The sequence below is a fragment of the Macrosteles quadrilineatus genome, unplaced genomic scaffold (assembly GCF_028750875.1).
Source record: "Macrosteles quadrilineatus isolate MER2022 unplaced genomic scaffold, UCM_ALF_1.0 Scaffold_8__2_contigs__length_117827958, whole genome shotgun sequence".
Taxonomy (NCBI): Eukaryota; Metazoa; Arthropoda; class Insecta; order Hemiptera; family Cicadellidae; genus Macrosteles; species Macrosteles quadrilineatus.
Genome location: NW_026542601.1, coordinates 12,550,400 through 12,565,309, shown reverse-complemented (window position 1 = coordinate 12,565,309; position 14,910 = coordinate 12,550,400). Strand labels below are relative to the sequence as shown.

Here is a 14,910-nt window from a genome sequence, read left to right as displayed (position 1 = left end):
GCCATATGAAGACGGGGTTTCCATTAGTTTAATATCAATTTTGTATTTCTTTTCAGTGTTTTACACAGTTTTCCCGTTTTAACCGACTTTTTCAATTATGCTAGGCCCTGTTCCATGAGGGTCGATTAGAGGGTGTGCATATACAGTTTTACTCCCAGAGGACCGGAAACGATCCCAATACACCGGAAGGAGGTATCGGGGCAACCGTCTAGCGAGTCGTCTCGGTATGCGACAGTCAGGTTATTTCTGTGATTGGTTCGGGAGCGGGATGCGCTTCTATTCTAAAATTATCGAGAAGGTCTTTTGATGTCTGGCGGACGGTGACTGTAGACTGTAGGTCCTAGGGGGGTCTGTCTCATCCCCATCCCCTCCTTAACAGCGCAGCAGCGCTCGCTCCGCTCCAGTCACTCTCACTCAGTCACGCCGTGTCCGACCTACAGCGCGTGTGCGTGTGTGTGTGCTGCGTAGTCGTTATCAGTGATAAGGCCTGGACGCCCACCACCGCCCATAACCTGTGCGTATGTGAGTATCTCACTTGATAACATGTTTACAAATTGAGAATTTGTTTATTATATACTGTTAACTTATATACTACTTCGAGTACTTCTTGACTCAAGATGTAGTGGGAGGAGTGGGAGTTAGGTGGTGAATAAGGGGTTACTTTTGAAAATAAATCGTCGTTTCTTCACATTTAACTAGTACAAAATATTGATACTATACAACAGTTTTTACAAAATTGTACCTCATTCCAAATGAAGCCGTTGAGGCGGGTTGTTTGTGAATCATAGGCTGGCTACCTTCAAGTAAAATTTATATTTTGAGAGTGGTAAGTAAATAATAACAAAACATTGCCTATATTCAGTTTTCCGGTAGGATTTTTGAATAATTTTAGTGTAGGTCTAAGTTATAAATACGTTTGCCCATTGAACTAGGTCACGAAGGAATTTCGAATGTCGACTTGTACGTTAAATTCATGATTAAATATAATAAAACTCAAATCGGAAAAATGTCCTTATGTAGTATAAGGATAACAATAATGCAGTTTATTGTAATGACCGAATACTAGCTGTTTGTTACTTAATTAGAACAACTGTCCTAAATGACGATAAAACTATGTATAACCTTTGACTATTTATACAACTATACAGTATCTGCACGGTAATAGTCTATGACTAAATGGTATCACTCAAATACATGAGTAAATAACCCGAATAGTTATTCAATAAATACATTCCATTAACAATCTTCTTTTTATTCGTAGGTAATAAAAATTTTTTGTATCGATGAATTAGTTTGAGATAGACATTTATTTAGTCCGCTTTTAGCGAACTTACCATAGGGAGTAAGCTATTATGGTAGGTATCATGGTAAGACCTAGACCCGGGACCGATTTACTTTTTCGTTTTGATGTCCCCAGAGGCCAAAAACACCATCCGTTTGGATTCCTATGTATATATATAGGAATTTCATATGTGTGTGTGTGTCCGTTAGTACGACAATTCGAGCAAAAATGATCCGATTTCGATGAAATTTAATACAACGTGTAAACCTACGTTTATTCGAACGAGTTCACGAACCAGCACGATTGGACCATGGTAACGTGGTTTTATGGGGGGATTTAGGGGGTTAAAATGGGTTTTGTCATTTTTGACCTCAAAACATAAAATTCCCCAATTTCTCTCTAGACCATTTTTCTAGACATTTTCTAGAGCAAAACAAATAATTTAGTACATCGAAGTGTTTTTGTATGGTTATTGGTTACGGAGAAAATAAAAAAAATTTAAATTTATAATTCCCATTTATTTTTATGGAGAATAAGTAGCTGTTGTAGTTTGCTTGTTTATGGATATATTTAATCAAACTTGGCAAATCTATTTATTTTACACCAAGTTATAAAAACTCACTTTATAATAATCCCTGTAGCAGCAAACCTAGGTTATCGTTATACCTAATGTTAATGAATTAGATTTAATTGAAAATCAAATAAGGTAAACGGAAATTCGCTTAGTCTGCAGCTTTGCTGTGGCGGGTATTTACAAACTATTTCCAATTTAAATTTCAGTTCAGTTAAATCTTTAATTAATGCTCACACGCCTATGTGTTTATTTTTACATAGGCATAGTTCGTTTTATTGCAGCGGTTTAAGCCAAGTTCTCTAATAATGGACTATTAACTTAATATATCGACCCTACTGTCTACCACCAGACCACCACAGAAGTCATCAATTCAATTGTAGCAATTGACTTAGCTTTGCTAATTCCTTAGCTTTTGTTCGACAATTTAAGATTATGAAGACAATTTAAACCTTGTATTTATTTACAACTGCAGCTAGTGTTAGTATGTTACTTTTAAGCATAGATAAATAATATCTCAGAGAATAATTCTGTAATTCAAGGCAAGAGATGGAATACTAGGGTGGGTTGCGCTATCTCTTCAGTAGGCTCTTTACCCAGCTTTATCTAAAAGTAAATATTTTGAAAATATGTCCAGTTGATAATTTGTTGTCTATTCCTAGTGAATGAGACTGCTTGAAAGTTTAATTTGACATTTACATACAACTTGACTACGTTTAAGTTAAAAATAGAAGTTAACAATATTACGATTGAAGATTCAAAATATGTTTGAATGTTTTGGAAGTGATTTGGAGAAAATAGAAATAGAAGATGTGAATTTATTTGGACTGTTTACAAAAATCATAATAATTAATAAAACATATGTTAGTTAAACTGTATATGAAAGAAGGCAGGCATAGATTAGGCATAGATTATTACAACACTGTTGTAGTTTGTTTATGGATATTTTATGTTGATCTAATTAGCCTACGAAAATTTGTTTTTTTCATACTATAACTTTACCAATTTGTATTCCTTTCTAGTAGCAGACAACCTCTCATGAAATCAAATTTCATTTTTTAAATTGAAATAAATTTTACAAGTTTAAGGAAATATTCAATATTCGAGTATAACTTCAAATAGACAAAATGGAAATTCACCTGTAGGTTTGCTTTGGCTGGGGGTACTTATTCTAAAATGGCTACATCATGGTCATTGGAATGTCAAGTTCCATAGTCGAAACTATTACTCAAACAGCCTATGTGATAAAAAGATTCTCAAATGACACCAGCTGATTTTGGCAGCTGGGAGGATCAGGTCAAAATCAGCTGACGCAGCCGCCGTCTGCGAGGTTGACAAGGAGCCAAAACGTCTGCTCTCACCTGCCAATGAACTCCTATTACTATTTTTACACGTGGTTTATCCTCAGCCCTTGCCCTTACACGTGTCTATTCTTTGACTGAATACCAAATAGTCCGTCGTAGAGTTGGAATACCAATGTGAGCCTAGATACGGAAAACAGTTACAGCAGTTCCACTCTAGTAGAATGACTTTTCTAACTATCTCACATGTTAATACACTTTAAACACTTTACCTAAAAAGAAGAAGGTATTCGCATTTTTAAAGCTGAAAATAATGCATGTCTGTAAAGGTTTGGACCTAGTTGGAGAAATTAGCTTTCATGTTTCTACACAATATTTCACTTCTTATGTGCAGAAACCCTATATAAATTTAAGATAATGAATTTGTAGGTGAAGTTTAGTTTTAAAGTTGCAAAACATTACAGCCAGGCATAAATGATCCAATAGTGTAATCCCTAAATTCCATGAACCTAAACCCATAATTTTATGTTTTAGGTGTAAGTTAACAGTTAACTCAAGACTATAACTCACCGCAATCTGCAATAAACTCAATCATTAAATTTTACTAACACACCGGTACTTTTTTTAGGGGAAATGAGGTTAGGTGAAACTCAAAATTCTAGGTAATGTCCCCAGAGTCTATCCTGGTTATAACCCATTGAGCTTTTATTTGAAAATCGAATAGTAACAGTTTTATTTGTTACCCTTGTACCCTATTGTTAATTGGCAAACTGACTGTTGATAAGATGTTAGGAAACGGTTAAACCCAAACGTTGAGCGGAATGGGAAACACTGCGCTAGCTGATTGTAGTCGTAGTATCTTTAGGTGTTAGTTATTTTCAAGAGTACACGTATAAACAGTAGGGTAATAATCAGTATCAACCAGTAATTTTGTAACTTTCTTACTTACGCACCATGAAGAAAACAGTTCGCATGCTCGTTCAGTAGTGGTGAACCCAGAAAGAGAAGCCACTTTAGGCACGTTTTCCCCATAAGAATAACATGGTGAGCTTTTTTTGACCACTTTTTTAAAAATCCAGCTCTCGGCCTATACAAGCCTATATAAATGTTCAATACCATTGTACAACTCCATTACTATTTCAAATCCACATCCATTCGCATGTATATTCACAAAATCATCAACTTGACAGTGCGAGGTTTGCACGCGAACTCGGGCGCGCTCCCACATATAAAATGCATGCTACCCATATAAAATAATGTTACATTTTTTTCTTACTTTTTGATTTTTTTATGTTGTAATATTGTTTATAATCAAAAGTTGACACCCACTACGTTTGCCAGAATTTCAACCGTTTTGCCGTATCTCAAGCCGTTTTCGAGATATAAGCGTTTTTAGATAGTTTTTACGGACTTAGACGATTTTTCATGGTAAATTTTATTCCTACCCATATAAAATAATGTTAAATTTTTTTCTTACTTTTTGATTTTTTTATGTTGTAATATTGTTTATAATCAAAAGTTGACACCCACTACGTTTGCCAGAATTTCAACCGTTTTGCTGTATCTCAAGCCGTTTTCGAGATATAAGCGTTTTTAGATAGTTTTTACGGACTTAGACGATTTTTCATGGTAAATTTTATTCCTACCCATATAAAATAATGTTAAATTTTTTTCTTACTTTTTGATTTTTTTATGTTGTAATATTGTTTATAATCAAAAGTTGACACCCACTACGTTTGCCAGAATTTCAACCGTTTTGCCGTATCTCAAGCCGTTTTCGAGATATAAGCGTTTTTAGATAGTGTTTACGGACTTAGACGATTTTTCATGGTAAATTTTATTCCTACCTATATAAAATAATGTTAAATTTTTTTCTTACTTTTTGATTTTTTTATGTTGTAATATTGTTTATAATCAAAAGTTGACACCCACTACGTTTGCCAGAATTTCAACCATTTGCCGTATCTCAAGCCGTTTTCGAGATATAAGCGTTTTTAGATAGTTTTTACGGACTTAGACGATTTTTCATGGTAAATTTTATTCCTACCCATATAAAATAATGTTAAATTTTTTTCTTACTTTTTGATTTTTTTATGTTGTAATATTGTTTATAATCAAAAGTTGACACCCACTACGTTTGCCAGAATTTCAACCGTTTTGCCGTATCTCAAGCCGTTTTCGAGATATAAGCGTTTTTAGATAGTTTTTACGGACTTAGACGATTTTTCATGGTAAATTTTATTCCTACCCATATAAAATAATGTTAAATTTTTTTCTTACTTTTTGATTTTTTTATGTTGTAATATTGTTTATAATCAAAAGTTGACACCCACTACGTTTGCCAGAATTTCAACCGTTTTGCCGTATCTCAAGCCGTTTTCGAGATATAAGCGTTTTTAGATAGTTTTTACAGACTTAGACGATTTTTCATGGTAAATTTTATTCCTACCCATATAAAATAATGTTAAATTTTTTTCTTACTTTTTGATTTTTTTATGTTGTAATATTGTTTATAATCAAAAGTTGACACCCACTACGTTTGCCAGAATTTCAACCGTTTTGCCGTATCTCAAGCCGTTTTCGAGATATAAGCGTTTTTAGATAGTTTTATGGGCACTGTCACAAGGGCCAAGTGAAGCGGTCATGCGACTGGGGAATCCCCAGGCGTGTGACGTCACCGGGGACGAGCCTATATATAGAAGTGGCATCCGGGTGATATTTCATTCTCGTGCGTGATGCCGACCTGTCAACACTGCTCCGCCTCGCTGTCCAAGAAGAGCAATTTGGTCCGCCACTACAAGCTAGTACATCAAATGAAGGTGAAACTGTGCAAGGTATGTGATTTAATCTGTGATGATAATGTGGTTCTAAAATCGCATATATTACAAAGTCATAAGAATTGTAATTTTTGTAAGAAAAATGTGGTTGGTCATTTTAAAAGACATGTCAATTCTTGCAATAATTGTCCATATACAATGATTGAATTTGTTGGTGAATCGATTAGAACTGAACTTAAAAATACTCTTCAGTCTTGTCCTCTGCCAATAAAATGGACTTTAGTAAGGAGAATTAAATTTATAAAATATTCAATGGATCAAAGTGGACAATTAGTTAATGAAAAAGAATGTATTGCAGATTTTAGAAGCCTTACTACCTTAACTATTGAGAAAAGAGATTTAAAGCCTCAAATTGAAAATGCACTTTTAAAGATTGATGCTTCCATACACAAATACCAAGCCCAAGGCAGTGGATGGATATATGACCATACTAAGTATTGGCAGTTGCACGTTTACAAATATAAGCCCTTAACTCCAAAGTCATATATTCCCACACCAGAGAGTATTAAATCGAAACATGCAGTTTTAAATATAAAAAATGATGATAATAAATGTTTTCTTTGGTCGGTATTAGCAGCTTTACATCCAATGAATTGTATTAATGAACATGCAAATAGAGTCTCTAATTATGTACCATACGAAGGTCAGTTAAATATGACAAACATAAAGTATCCTGTGAAAATATCTGATATAGATAAATTTGAAAGACAAAATAATATAAGTGTTAATGTATTTGGAGTTGAAGACCAGAAATGTATATATCCATTAAGAACAACCAAACTAAACAGTAATACTCATATAGATTTATTATTATTACAAGAAGGTCGTAAATCACATTACTGTTTAATTCGTGATTTTAATAAGTTAATGATGCGGTCTACAAAAGATAACAATAAGAAGTATTTTTGCAAGTTGTGTTTACAACATTTTTATACTAATGATATATTAGAACGTCACGCAACATATTGTAAGAACTTTGATGCGCAAAGAGTGGAAATGTCTAAACAAGATACATTACAATTTAAAAATTATAAATATCAACTTAAAGCCCCATTTGTGATTTATGCAGATTTTGAATGCTTTATAAACTCTAACAACCATACTCCATCTGGATTTGCATTTGTTGTAGTGAGAGATTCTAAGATTATTTCTGAAGAGTTATATAGTGGCGAAAATGTTATGGATGTGTTTTTCAAAAGGTTGTTTGAGACTTATGACTTCATTAAAAGTCAAATGGCGATATATATTCCTCTTGTAATGACTCCTGAACAAGAGGCATCTTTCCAAAACTCAACGCATTGTCATATTTGTGAAAAGCCCCTATATTTTGATAGGGTGAGAGATCATTGTCATTCAAATGGTCACTACCGTGGAGCTGCCCACAATGATTGTAATTTAAACTATAAAGTAACAAAGAAAATCCCAGTATTCTTCCATAACTTAAAAAATTATGATGGTCATTTAATAATGCAACACTTGGGAAAGTTTAATCGTAAATTAAATTGCATAGCCAAGGATATGGAAAAGTACATTTCGTTCTCAGTTGATGATTTAGTATTTTTGGATTCCTATAACTTTCTGTCCCTTCCATTATACAAATTAGCTTCCAATTTAAATACATTTAGATTCATAGACAATCCACTACTACAACGTAAAGGCGTATTTCCCTATGAATATATGACGGGACCAGATAAGTTTGCAGAGTCTCTACCCCCAATTGAATCATTCTATAGCACTCTAACTAAAGAACATATCTCTATCCACGAATACGAACATGCTAAAAATGTCTGGACCCATTTTAATATAAATAATTTACAAGAATATCATGATTTATATCTTAAAACAGATGTATTGCTACTGGCTGATGTGTTTGAGACATTTAGAGACCTGTGTTTAAAGGATTACAAACTGGACCCCGTACATATGTATTCACTTCCTGGATTAACATGGGAGGCCTGTCTTAGAATGACTGGTATAAAATTACAACTATTTCAAGATATTGACATGCATTTGTTCATAGAAAGTGCGATTAGAGGAGGAGTCAGTATGATTTCCACACGTTACGCTAAAGCCAATAATAGATATATGGGTGAACACTATGACCCCAATCAAGAGAGTGTGTATTTAATATATTTAGACTGTAACTCGCTATACTCTACAGCAATGTGTGAGCCACTGCCCGTGGATGGATTTCGTTGGACAAATGAGATAGACTACAAATATAATCAAAATGATGAGTTTGGATACATTTTAGAAGTTGATTTAAAATATGATAAAAGCTTACATGATTTACATAATGACTATCCATTAGCACCAGAGAAAATGAATGGCAAATTAATACCTAATTTAAATGACAAAACTAAATATATTTTACATTACAAAGCATTACAAAAATATGAGGAATTGGGTTTGATTGTTACAAAATACCACAGAATTTTAAAATTTAGACAGTCTAAATGGCTTGCGCCCTATATTAATTTTAATATTGAAAAACGAAAATGGGCTAAAAATGATTTCGAAAAAGACTTTTACAAATTGTTAAATAATAGTCTCTTTGGTCGAACAATTATGAATCAACGAAAGTTTCGTGACATATATCTCAAGGATGAGTCACTATTAACAAAATATGTCACTAATCCAAGGTTTGACTGTAGCAAAAAGTTCGATAACAATTTACATGCTATACATTTAAATAAATTAGTTGTAAAGTTTAATAAACCTATATATTTAGGAATGACAATTTTGGATATCAGTAAAGTAATAATGTATGATTTCCACTATAATTATATGTCAAAATTTAAGAATAAAAGATTTCTTATGACAGATACAGATTCTTTAATGTATTCTATAGTTACAGAGGACTTTTACAAGGAAATAGAATGTGATTTGCACTATTTTGATACCTCTGGATATAGTAAAGACCATTTCTTATACTCTGATAAAAATAAAAAAGTCACTGGCAAGTTTAAAGACGAATTAGATGGTCATATTATGTATGAATATTGTGGTTTAAGACCAAAGTTATATTCTTATATTCCTCTAAAATGGTTATATGAAGAAGACAAGCAAGCTTTAGAGGTGAAGAAAGCTAAAGGAGCTGATGGTGCTACAGTTAAACATCTCCTTAGACATCAACATTATTTGAACTGTCTTGCAACTGGGCAAGATTACTATGAGAATGTGACAAGAATTAAATCTACAAATCATCATCTTCAAACCTTGACCATGAACAAGAAAGTACTATCCTTTGACGATGACAAGAGGTTTATTCTGGAAGATGGCATCAATACTCTTGCGCTTGGTCATTATAAAATTGATCAAACATAGTTATGTTCAAATGTATGTAGATATATTTAATGTTGCAAAATAAATACAAATGTTAAAAAAACTCCAGTCTTTCATTTATTTACCCTTACCATCCTCTTGATAGAATTGGTCAAACATAAATCTATATTTGCCATTATTCTTTGACCTTTCTTTGTCTATTACGAAAAAGCCATATTTAGTTTTATCCCAACATTGGTGACAGAGATTTTTAAATTGGTCAAATGAAAAGTCATTACCAACATGATTGTGATATACATGTTTTAAATTTAAATCATCTTGTTTGAATAATATTAGGAAATTTACATTATCACGTAAATGTTTGTGTACTTTGCTGTAAGATTGACACAAGTAAAAACAGTTAATATTTTTATGTCGACCCATTGAGAAAAATTGTGTAATATTTGGACTATTTATGTCATCAAATACAACAACTGACTGTGATTTTACATCATTTGGTGTGATTTCACAGTCAGTAAACGTGTGTAATTTCACTTCATCACACAAACTAAATATTTCAATTATTTTTTTATATTTTTCTTGTTCTAATGATTTAGATATTAAATATAAGTTTGTAAATTTTAATCCTTCCTTTCTTACAATTAAGTTATAAATTACAACCGTCTTCCCACTTCCACTTGGACCGCAAATAACACATCGAATATTGGTAGGAAATAGACCCAACTTCTTTGGTATATTTTCCTTAGTATGTACTATTTTAAATTTATGTTTTTGTTGAATAAAAGACATTTTTTATATAATAAAAATGGTAAAAAATGATAATAAGAAAACATGTAAAAAGGGCAAAGGTTTATTCCTAAAGCCTTACAGGGGTCGAGGGTTATTGAATACTCTTATAAATAACCTTCCATTCCCACTTCACATACCATCATATCGGTACTGTGGACCTGGAACGAATGTACGTGAGAATTTAGCTAAAAATGTACCTCCAAAAAATAAACTAGACTCTTATTGTAAAGAGCATGACATATTCTACATGAATAATCCCGATACCGCTGCTCGGAACAAAGCAGACATGAGATTAGCAGACTTAGCTTGGACTAGAGTTACGGCCAATGATGCAAATCTCGCTGAAAAAGCTGCTGCGTATGCCGTGACAAATTTGATGAAGGCAAAAGCAAAAATGGGAATGGGATTAAAATTTAATAAAAAAGATGGACAACTACCAGCTGTTAGAGGCCGCAAAAGACGTGCCTCACTTCAGGGGAGTCTACCTAAAAAGCGAGCTAAAAAATCTAACACCAAGAGTAAAAGAGTGCGGAATAGTTAATTTAGATAGCTCATCTGGCACACATTGGACAGCATATCGTAAAAATAAAGATATTGTAATTTATTTTGACCCATTTGGAATCCAACCTCCAAAAGAAGTAATTAAATATTTTGAGGGATATAAAATCTACTATACAACCGATCAAATACAAGATTTAAATAGTTCTATTTGTGGAATTTTATGTTTATCATTCATAAAAAATATTTCTTTATAAAAATGGATTCATTTACTATAACATTTTCGGGTACAGAGCCAGAGCTAAAGTCAGTGTTCTTTCCTCCCATAGAATTAAATGATGATTATTTAATTGGATTAGTAGATTTTCAAAGTTATAATTCCATATTTAATGTTAAAAAACCACTAAATACTTTAACATATTACAAAGTAGAGAAAATGACATTACCAAAAGGAGAGATCTCAGTTGATGATTTAAACCAGTTATTAAATGGAAAACTTAAAGTTATAGTAGATAAAAATGGAGAAGCATTAATTAATACTAAATCCAAACTTTTATTCAAAGGGCTTATTCCAAAATTAAACCAACTTAAAGGCAACAAATTAACCATTAGAGAAGGTGATGATGTTTTCTATTATGACCACAATGCTCCAGTTACAATAGAAATTTCTGAAGGAACATATGAGGTGGTTGAGCTTGCAAAGGAAATTCAAAAGCAAATCCCAGACTTTTTCCTTACAGCTAATAATAAAACTATGAAAGCGACATTACTTTCTAGCCACGTGTTTGATTTTACAAAACCATGTTTAGGGTCTATTTTATTAGGATTTAAAGGTGTTTCTACTCCTGGTGTTCAGTTTGAATCTACAAATAAAATAAACATTAATAATGTAAATGTGATTAGAGTAAAATGTAATATTGCAAACGGGTCCTATTTAAATGGCAACAAATCACACACCATACATAGCTTTTATCCAGAAGCTCCTCCTGGCTACAAAATTATTGAAGTTCCAAGAAATATTATATATTTTCCTGTAAATAAGAGAAGTTTAGATGTTGTCAGTATTACATTTGCCGATCAACACGACAAGGCAATTGACTTTAACGGAGAAGAAACTACAATTACTTGTCATATAAAAAAGATATGAGAATTTATAAGAATTTATCTATAAGTGTACAAAATGCTAGGTTCCTAAAATCAATAGGACTAAAGTTAAAATTTTCTATTAATAAAAATGGAAGATTTTCTAGACGTTACAGGGAAATCCCAATTCGACGATAGTGTGGTTAAAATTACAAATCACTCCTATGTTCCCCACAACACTTTAGCAATAAATAATTCTGATGAAATTCGAATATGTATTAATAATCAAGATTTGCTAACTCTCCCATGTAGGAGTTATCTGTATATTAAGGGAGAAATTGAAAATCATGATAAAGGTCATTTTATAAATAATGCATTTGCATTCTTATTTGATGAAATTAGATACGAAGTTGCAGGTAAAGAAATAGACATTGTAAGAAACCCAGGAATTTCTAGTCTTATGAAAATATTGAGCTCTTACAATAAAACAACTAAATTGACAAATGTAGCATTTGATTCTGACACGAATTTAAAAGAGTTCCATAAAGGTGGCAAGTTTAGTACATGTTTACCATTAGAGTTATTAATGGGTGTGTTTGAGGATTTTAATAAGGTATTAGTAAATGTCAAACAAGAATTGGTATTGAAAAGATCCAAAAATGATTTGAATTGTATATTAACAACCACTAGTGCTCCAGCCAGTGGCACTGCTGATATGATTCCCAAAATTACACTTAACTCAATTCAATGGGTTATGCCACATGTAATACCATCAGATGGGGAGAAGTTACAATTACAAAAGATGTTATTGCAAAATAAAAATTTGCAAATTGCATTTAGAAGTTTAGAGCTGCATGAACTTCCATCATATCCCAATACTACAAGACATACATGGTCAGTAAAGACATCATCAAGTTTAGAGAAGCCTAGGTATATTATATTTGGTTTCCAAACAGCTAGGGATAATAGTGCACGAAAAAGAACTGACGAATTTGATCACTGTAAATTAAAAAATCTCAAAGTATTTCTAAACTCTGAATATTATCCTTATAGTGATTTAAATCTCGACTTTGAAAATGGAGATGTCTCTAAAGCTTATGAGATGTTTATGAGGTTTAGAGAGACTTACTATAATACTATCCCAGATCCTATGATTAGTAGGGTTGAGTTTATGAAGAAATATCCACTAATTGTAATAGACTGTTCTAGACAGAACGAAACAGTGAAGGAAGGAATTGTTGATATTAAATTAGAGATTGAAACTGCAGAAAATGTACCAGCAAATACATCTGCATATTGTTTGATAATACATGATAAAGTGTTTGAGTACAATCCTTTGTCAAATGAGATAAATAAAATGTAAATAAAAGATGAAAAACATTCAACAAGAATTGGTTGACTCTGCAAATCAAATACGAGAGAAATATAGAGCTTTAAAACGTGGCAAGTTTCTAGAGGCTGAAGAGAGGTTCCAAACATTCCAACCTTTAATAGAGCCATTACAAGAATTAAAGAAAATCACATCAATTGGTAAAACAGAGAAGCCTCAAATGGAGATACTCCCAATGACTCCATCTAGAATATCAATGATACCAAGATTACAACCAATACAGCAATCCACTCCACAGAAATTAGATTTTGGTCTTTTAGCATCAGACTATTTAGGAAATTACCTCAGTAAAAGTAGTATGACAGACACTACATATGGTATTAGACGAGAAGCAAATAAATTTTTTATTGGAAATAAGGAAGTTGATATTGCCAATGATGATGTTACAGTTGCAAATAAAACTTACAAGGGGACAAAAGGCTTGTGGCAGTTGTTAACTTTAAAAGAACCTGAGGATTATACTCCGGCTGATTTGCAAAATTATAAAGAAATTTTGGAAGCTACAAATGGACATTTAAAGAGTTACAAAGATGGTGCACCAATTTCAAGTAATAGACATACTAAATATCTTAATATAATTAAACCTCTATTTAAATCTGTTGGTGAAGGTTTGAGACAAGTGACTGGTAATAAAATAGACTATATTTATTGGGATGATCCTAATGAGCTTGTAGATAGGTTAAGACTTCTTTGGCTAAGTTGCCAAGCCGGTAACTCAGGAGTGGATAATGAAATAGATTCCATTATTGAGGAATTGAGAGAAAGTGGTATTATTTATTAAATAAAAATATGTTTATAGATAAATTTTATCGTTTATATAATCCATATAATAAGCCTGCAGAACCCAGGGCTAGTAGTGAACCTACTTTGAATTTACAAGACGATAGTTGGAATTGTTTAAACCATAAAATTGGTAATGTTAAAGATGGAGAGTTTGTAGATGATGTATCAACTTTGGGTCAGACATTAACTAGAAAAGGTGATGTCTTTTTACAAGGTAAAACTAAATATGAGTTTTTAGAATCTAAGAATAAAAAGTGGAATGCTAAAAAACAGAAAATTACTAATGTGGAAAAGGGTGAAAGTTTAGATGATGTGCCCACTTTACAACAGACTTTAATACGAAAAGAAGATGGTAAATTTGTACAAGACAATAATAATTATGAATTTTTAGAATCAGAAAATGGTGTTTGGAATGCTAAGAAACGGAAAATTACTAATGTGGAAAAGGGTGAAAGTTTAAATGATGTGCCCACTTTACAACAGACTTTAATACGAAAAGAAGATGGTAAATTTGTACAAGATGATAATAATTATGAATTTTTAGAATCAGAGAATGGTGTTTGGAATGCTAAGAAACAGAAACTTAGCGATTTGATGGAAGGTACAGATAGTAAAGATGCTGTGAATGTTTCACAAGTTCCAAAAATGGAAGTAGGCTATTGGGATTTTAATAATAAAAGGTTAGTATGTGTTAAACCTGCCATTGATGACACTGACTGTGTTATAAAAGAACAGACTATAACTTTTGATAATAAAGAAAAATGTTGGGATGCCAAAAAACAATATATAAGAAATCTACCAATGGGGGAATATTTAGATGATATTTGTTTAATGTCACAAGCTATGTATTATGATGGATCAAAATTTGTATATGCAGGAAGAAAATTTAATTTGATGGAATACAATCCTGATTTATTAGTTGCCGACCCTACATCTTTGAGCGGATTTAAGTATATAGATAATAGACCATATATACCAGAAAACTATGTATTTAAAAGAATGGAAGATAATCTATTGATTGGGGCTAATGGTAATATATTTACAGTACAAGGAAAGAGTGATGTTATAAAAAATGAATGAAATTGCATACG

The 14,910-nt window shown here is 32.2% G+C and overlaps 1 protein-coding gene across 1 annotated transcript in view; it reads left to right on the top strand.

Moving 5' to 3' along the window:
* The first annotated feature begins 415 nt into the window (after positions 1 to 415).
* LOC129001799 (irregular chiasm C-roughest protein-like) overlaps positions 416 to 14,910 on the top strand; it is a 29,308-nt gene continuing 14,813 nt past the window's right edge. Inside the window, exon 1 of the mRNA XM_054429246.1 lies at positions 416 to 522. The gene's annotated coding sequence lies outside the window, so the exon portion shown is untranslated. The remainder of the gene's footprint in view (positions 523 to 14,910) is intronic.